This window comes from Schistocerca serialis, unplaced genomic scaffold (genome assembly GCF_023864345.2).
Source record: "Schistocerca serialis cubense isolate TAMUIC-IGC-003099 unplaced genomic scaffold, iqSchSeri2.2 HiC_scaffold_258, whole genome shotgun sequence".
Lineage (NCBI taxonomy): Eukaryota > Metazoa > Arthropoda > Insecta > Orthoptera > Acrididae > Schistocerca > Schistocerca serialis.
Window position 1 is genome coordinate 16,304 of NW_026047825.1, and position 5,716 is coordinate 22,019.

General features: G+C 57.8%; 2 non-coding genes across 2 annotated transcripts; both read left to right on the forward strand.

Moving 5' to 3' along the window:
- The first annotated feature begins 2,048 nt into the window (after positions 1 to 2,048).
- LOC126444388 (small subunit ribosomal RNA) lies at positions 2,049 to 3,957 on the forward strand. The gene has a single exon (XR_007582551.1). It is a non-coding gene; the product is annotated as a small subunit ribosomal RNA (ribosomal RNA).
- A 351-nt stretch (positions 3,958 to 4,308) lies between these two features.
- Positions 4,309 to 4,463, forward strand: LOC126444386 (5.8S ribosomal RNA). The gene has a single exon (XR_007582549.1). It is a non-coding gene; the product is annotated as a 5.8S ribosomal RNA (ribosomal RNA).
- The last annotated feature ends 1,253 nt before the right edge of the window (positions 4,464 to 5,716 follow it).

The following is a 5,716-nucleotide window of genomic DNA, read 5'->3' on the forward strand; positions in this document are numbered from 1 at the left end:
CTTAACCTAACCCATGTTGTGCCTTAACCTAACCCATGTTGTGCCTTAACCTAACCCATGTTGTGCCTTAACCTAACCCATGTTGTGCCTTAACGTAACCCATGTTGTGCCTTAACGTAACCCATGTTGTGCCTTAACGTAACCCATGTTGTGCCTTAACCTAACCTATAATGTGCCTTAACCTAACCTAAAGTGCGCCGTAACCTAAACTATATTGCGCCTTAACCTGACGCACGTTGTCGCTGAACCTGCTCTGTAATTGTTATGCAACCCGTTAAAGTAGTGTAGTGTTGCCTAACCGCAACCCTCGCAATATAGTTCGCTACTCGCACTGCCCGGTCCCCTGTGTATCGCGTCATGTTAAACACCTTGCAGGTGTTGCTGACTTTCCACATGCTCCTGCTATACACTGTAGTGTGGATAGCAGCAGGACGTACATGCCCCCCCCCCTTCCCCCCTGCCTTCGCAAGCTGGTCGGTGAGAAGTTTGCATGTTCAATGCCCTTCGCATGCCGACGTACTCAGCCTACGTTGTGGTACGGCCTGTCACCTGTCCGCCGATGTACGCAAAACCCACAAACTGTACTGCACATTGCTCCGTATGTACTGAATGATACATCGTGGCCCATGTGACCGTATGACGACAGCGCCTAGCAACGGCGGACCATACAGTCCAAATATTGTGCACGCAGCTACGTGTCGTCTCCTATAAGAGCTGGATTGCAGTGTGGTACGCCATACAGACGTGTGGGAGGAACGGACGCCCTGGATGGCGATCAGCATGAGCAGTCTGTTGATGTAGTGGAGCGTGTATTCGGACGTAGTCGTCTCTTCTCACACACCGTGATAGCATGTTGCACCGCGTTCCACATCTGCGACATGCTGCAGAGGCGGGCTGACAGTCGTTCGCGCAATGGACACCGCATACGTACGGGGTCTACCTTCCACGTGTTCTCTAGGCGTGCACATGTTGTTGCGTCTATGTGGGCAGACGTAGTGTGTTGTGACACCTGACACAGGCATGCAATACTCGTTGCAAATGGCGATGGACGTGTACGTTTGCTGGTGACGTTACGCAAATGAACAACCGGTAACCCGTTGTGGTGCGGTTGTTCTCGCTAGAGGTGAATCAGTGTTGGCGACGATCGGTCGAGCTATTAACCGGTTGTTTCAGGGATACCCACCATGCCCACGAACGTGAAAGGGGACCCACCATGCCCACGAACGTGAAAGGGGATCTGGGTGTGAGGCGATACGCGGCGGTGGCTGGGTGGGACCGTCCCCGGCCGGTGAGGGGGGGCCGCCCGGCGTGCTGGCAGCGCGGTGCGTGGGCGCACGCGCTACAGCCGGCTGGTGGGGGCGGCCGGTGGCAGGCGCGCCGGCCGACGGACGCGGCAGGCGGCGCAGCTGCGCGCCGGCGCCCCCTGCTCGCGGCGCCTTGCGGCCAAAGTAGGTCCTCGCGGGCCCGGTGCGAAGCGCGGTGGCCATCTGCAGTGTGCTGGTCCGATTGAGGACTTTGTGCGCTGAGGATGCGCCGCCGCCCGGCGCTCGGCGCCGCGACGCCGTCTGCTGCTCGGTCGCCCAGCGGTTCTCGCAGGTGGTTTGTATCGCAGCTGTGCGGACGTGTTGGCGCGTGCGCTGTGCTGGGAGAGTTCGCTTCGGCACCCAAGTAGGGCTTTTGTCCTTCTGTGGCGCTGGCGTTGGAGCTGCCGGTCACCGTAGGTGGCGCGTGTTGTCTCCCGCCGGCAATGCCACGACAGCACGCTCCCGGGCCTCTGTCGGCAGCGGCAAGCTCAGTTGGGAGCACGGGTGGTCGCACCTAAAGCGTCTACTCGCCTAACTCCGGGCGATTGCGCCTCTCTCGAACCCGACCAAGTACTTAGGACGGCGCTGCGCGCCGCCGGGACCTGAGAGGGTTTCGAGGTGTGTTGTGCAGGGGAGCTCAGCCTCCTCCTGTTTGCAGAATAATTGAGCGGACGCTTGCGTGTTCGCGCGGGCCCCCGGGACACACTCCCGGGCGGCCGGCTGCTCAGCTCTAGTTGACGCAGCTCCCTGGTTGATCCTGCCAGTAGTCATATGCTTGTCTCAAAGATTAAGCCATGCATGTCTCAGTACAAGCCGCATTAAGGTGAAACCGCGAATGGCTCATTAAATCAGTTATGGTTCCTTAGATCGTACCCACGTTACTTGGATAACTGTGGTAATTCTAGAGCTAATACATGCAAACAGAGTCCCGACCAGAGATGGAAGGGACGCTTTTATTAGATCAAAACCAATCGGTCGGCTCGTCCGGTCCGTTTGCCTTGGTGACTCTGAATAACTTAGGGCTGATCGCACGGTCCTCGTACCGGCGACGCATCTTTCAAATGTCTGCCTTATCAACTGTCGATGGTAGGTTCTGCGCCTACCATGGTTGTAACGGGTAACGGGGAATCAGGGTTCGATTCCGGAGAGGGAGCCTGAGAAACGGCTACCACATCCAAGGAAGGCAGCAGGCGCGCAAATTACCCACTCCCGGCACGGGGAGGTAGTGACGAAAAATAACGATACGGGACTCATCCGAGGCCCCGTAATCGGAATGAGTACACTTTAAATCCTTTAACGAGTATCTATTGGAGGGCAAGTCTGGTGCCAGCAGCCGCGGTAATTCCAGCTCCAATAGCGTATATTAAAGTTGTTGCGGTTAAAAAGCTCGTAGTTGGATTTGTGTCCCACGCTGTTGGTTCACCGCCCGTCGGTGTTTAACTGGCATGTATCGTGGGACGTCCTGCCGGTGGGGCGAGCCGAAGGCGTGCGACCGCCTCGTGCGTGCTCGTGCGTCCCGAGGCGGACCCCGTTGAAATCCTACCAGGGTGCTCTTTATTGAGTGTCTCGGTGGGCCGGCACGTTTACTTTGAACAAATTAGAGTGCTTAAAGCAGGCAAGCCCGCCTGAATACTGTGTGCATGGAATAATGGAATAGGACCTCGGTTCTATTTTGTTGGTTTTCGGAACCCGAGGTAATGATTAATAGGGACAGGCGGGGGCATTCGTATTGCGACGTTAGAGGTGAAATTCTTGGATCGTCGCAAGACGAACAGAAGCGAAAGCATTTGCCAAGTATGTTTTCATTAATCAAGAACGAAAGTTAGAGGTTCGAAGGCGATCAGATACCGCCCTAGTTCTAACCATAAACGATGCCAGCCAGCGATCCGCCGCAGTTCCTCCGATGACTCGGCGGGCAGCCTCCGGGAAACCAAAGCTTTTGGGTTCCGGGGGAAGTATGGTTGCAAAGCTGAAACTTAAAGGAATTGACGGAAGGGCACCACCAGGAGTGGAGCCTGCGGCTTAATTTGACTCAACACGGGAAACCTCACCAGGCCCGGACACCGGAAGGATTGACAGATTGATAGCTCTTTCTTGATTCGGTGGGTGGTGGTGCATGGCCGTTCTTAGTTGGTGGAGCGATTTGTCTGGTTAATTCCGATAACGAACGAGACTCTAGCCTGCTAACTAGTCGCGTGACATCCTTCGTGCTGTCAGCGATTACTTTTCTTCTTAGAGGGACAGGCGGCTTCTAGCCGCACGAGATTGAGCAATAACAGGTCTGTGATGCCCTTAGATGTTCTGGGCCGCACGCGCGCTACACTGAAGGAATCAGCGTGTCTTCCTAGGCCGAAAGGTCGGGGTAACCCGCTGAACCTCCTTCGTGCTAGGGATTGGGGCTTGCAATTGTTCCCCATGAACGAGGAATTCCCAGTAAGCGCGAGTCATAAGCTCGCGTTGATTACGTCCCTGCCCTTTGTACACACCGCCCGTCGCTACTACCGATTGAATGATTTAGTGAGGTCTTCGGACTGGTACGCGGCATTGACTCTGTCGTTGCCGATGCTACCGGAAAGATGACCAAACTTGATCATTTAGAGGAAGTAAAAGTCGTAACAAGGTTTCCGTAGGTGAACCTGCGGAAGGATCATTACCGACTAGACTGCATGTCTTTCGATGTGCGTGTCGTGTCGCGCAACACGCTACCTGTACGGCTCGCAGTAGCTGTGCGCCGCGTGCGGAACCACGCGTTCGTCTCAAAACTAACGGCAATGTTGTGTGGTACGAGCGCTGAAGCGCTGGAGCGGCTGGCCTGCGGCACCTGGCGCCTGGCGCCGGTTTTGAATGACTTTCGCCCGAGTGCCTGTCCGCTCCGGTGTGGAGCCGTACGACGCCCATCGGCCGTGAGGCCGTTGGACACTGAACGCTGGAACAGGGGCCGCCACACGCCTCAGTCCCGCCTATGCAACTGTCTTGAAAGAGATAGTGGAAACTACGAAAAGATCACCCAGGACGGTGGATCACTCGGCTCGTGGGTCGATGAAGAACGCAGCAAATTGCGCGTCGACATGTGAACTGCAGGACACATGAACATCGACGTTTCGAACGCACATTGCGGTCCATGGATTCCGTTCCCGGGCCACGTCTGGCTGAGGGTCGGCTACGTATACTGAAGCGCGCGGCGTTTGCCCCGCTTCGCAGACCTGGGAGTGTCGTGGCCGCCTGTGGGGCCGGCCGCGTCTCCTTAAACGTGCGATGCGCGCCCGTCGCCTGGCGGTTCGCATACCGGTACTTACTCGGTAGCGTGCACAGCCGGCTGGCGGTGTGGCGTGCGACACCTCGTACAACGACCTCAGAGCAGGCGAGACTACCCGCTGAATTTAAGCATATTACTAAGCGGAGGAAAAGAAACTAACAAGGATTCCCCCAGTAGCGGCGAGCGAACAGGGAAGAGTCCAGCACCGAACCCCGCAGGCTGCCGCCTGTCGTGGCATGTGGTGTTTGGGAGGGTCCACTACCCCGACGCCTCGCGCCGAGCCCAAGTCCAACTTGAATGAGGCCACGGCCCGTAGAGGGTGCCAGGCCCGTAGCGGCCGGTGCGAGCGTCGGCGGGACCTCTCCTTCGAGTCGGGTTGCTTGAGAGTGCAGCTCCAAGTGGGTGGTAAACTCCATCTGAGACTAAATATGACCACGAGACCGATAGCGAACAAGTACCGTGAGGGAAAGTTGAAAAGAACTTTGAAGAGAGAGTTCAAAAGTACGTGAAACCGTTCTGGGGTAAACGTGAGAAGTCCGAAAGGTCGAACGGGTGAGATTCACGCCCATCCGGCCACTGGCCTCCGCCCTCGGCAGATGGGGCCGGCCGCCCGCGCGGAGCAATCCGCGGCGGGGTCGTGTCCGGTTGCCTTTCCACTCGCCGCGGGGTGGGGCCGTTCCGGTGTGCGGTGGGCCGCACTTCTCCCCTAGTAGGACGTCGCGACCCGCTGGGTGCCGGCCTACGGCCCGGGTGCGCAGCCTGTCCTTCCGCGGGCCTCGGTTCGCGTCTGTTGGGCAGAGCCCCGGTGTCCTGGCTGGCTGCCCGGCGGTATATCTGGAGGAGTCGATTCGCCCCTTTGGGCGCTCGGGCTCCCGGCAAGCGCGCGCGGTTCTTCCCGGATGACGGACCTACCTGGCCCGGCCCCGGACCCGCGCCGCTGTTGGCTCGGGATGCTCTCGGGCGGAATAATCGCTCCCGTCAGCGGCGCTTCAGCTTTGGACAATTTCACGACCCGTCTTGAAACACGGACCAAGGAGTCTAACATGTGCGCGAGTCATTGGGCTGTACGAAACCTAAAGGCGTAATGAAAGTGAAGGTCTCGCCTTGCGCGGGCCGAGGGAGGATGGGGCTTCCCCGCCCTTCACGGGGCGGCGGC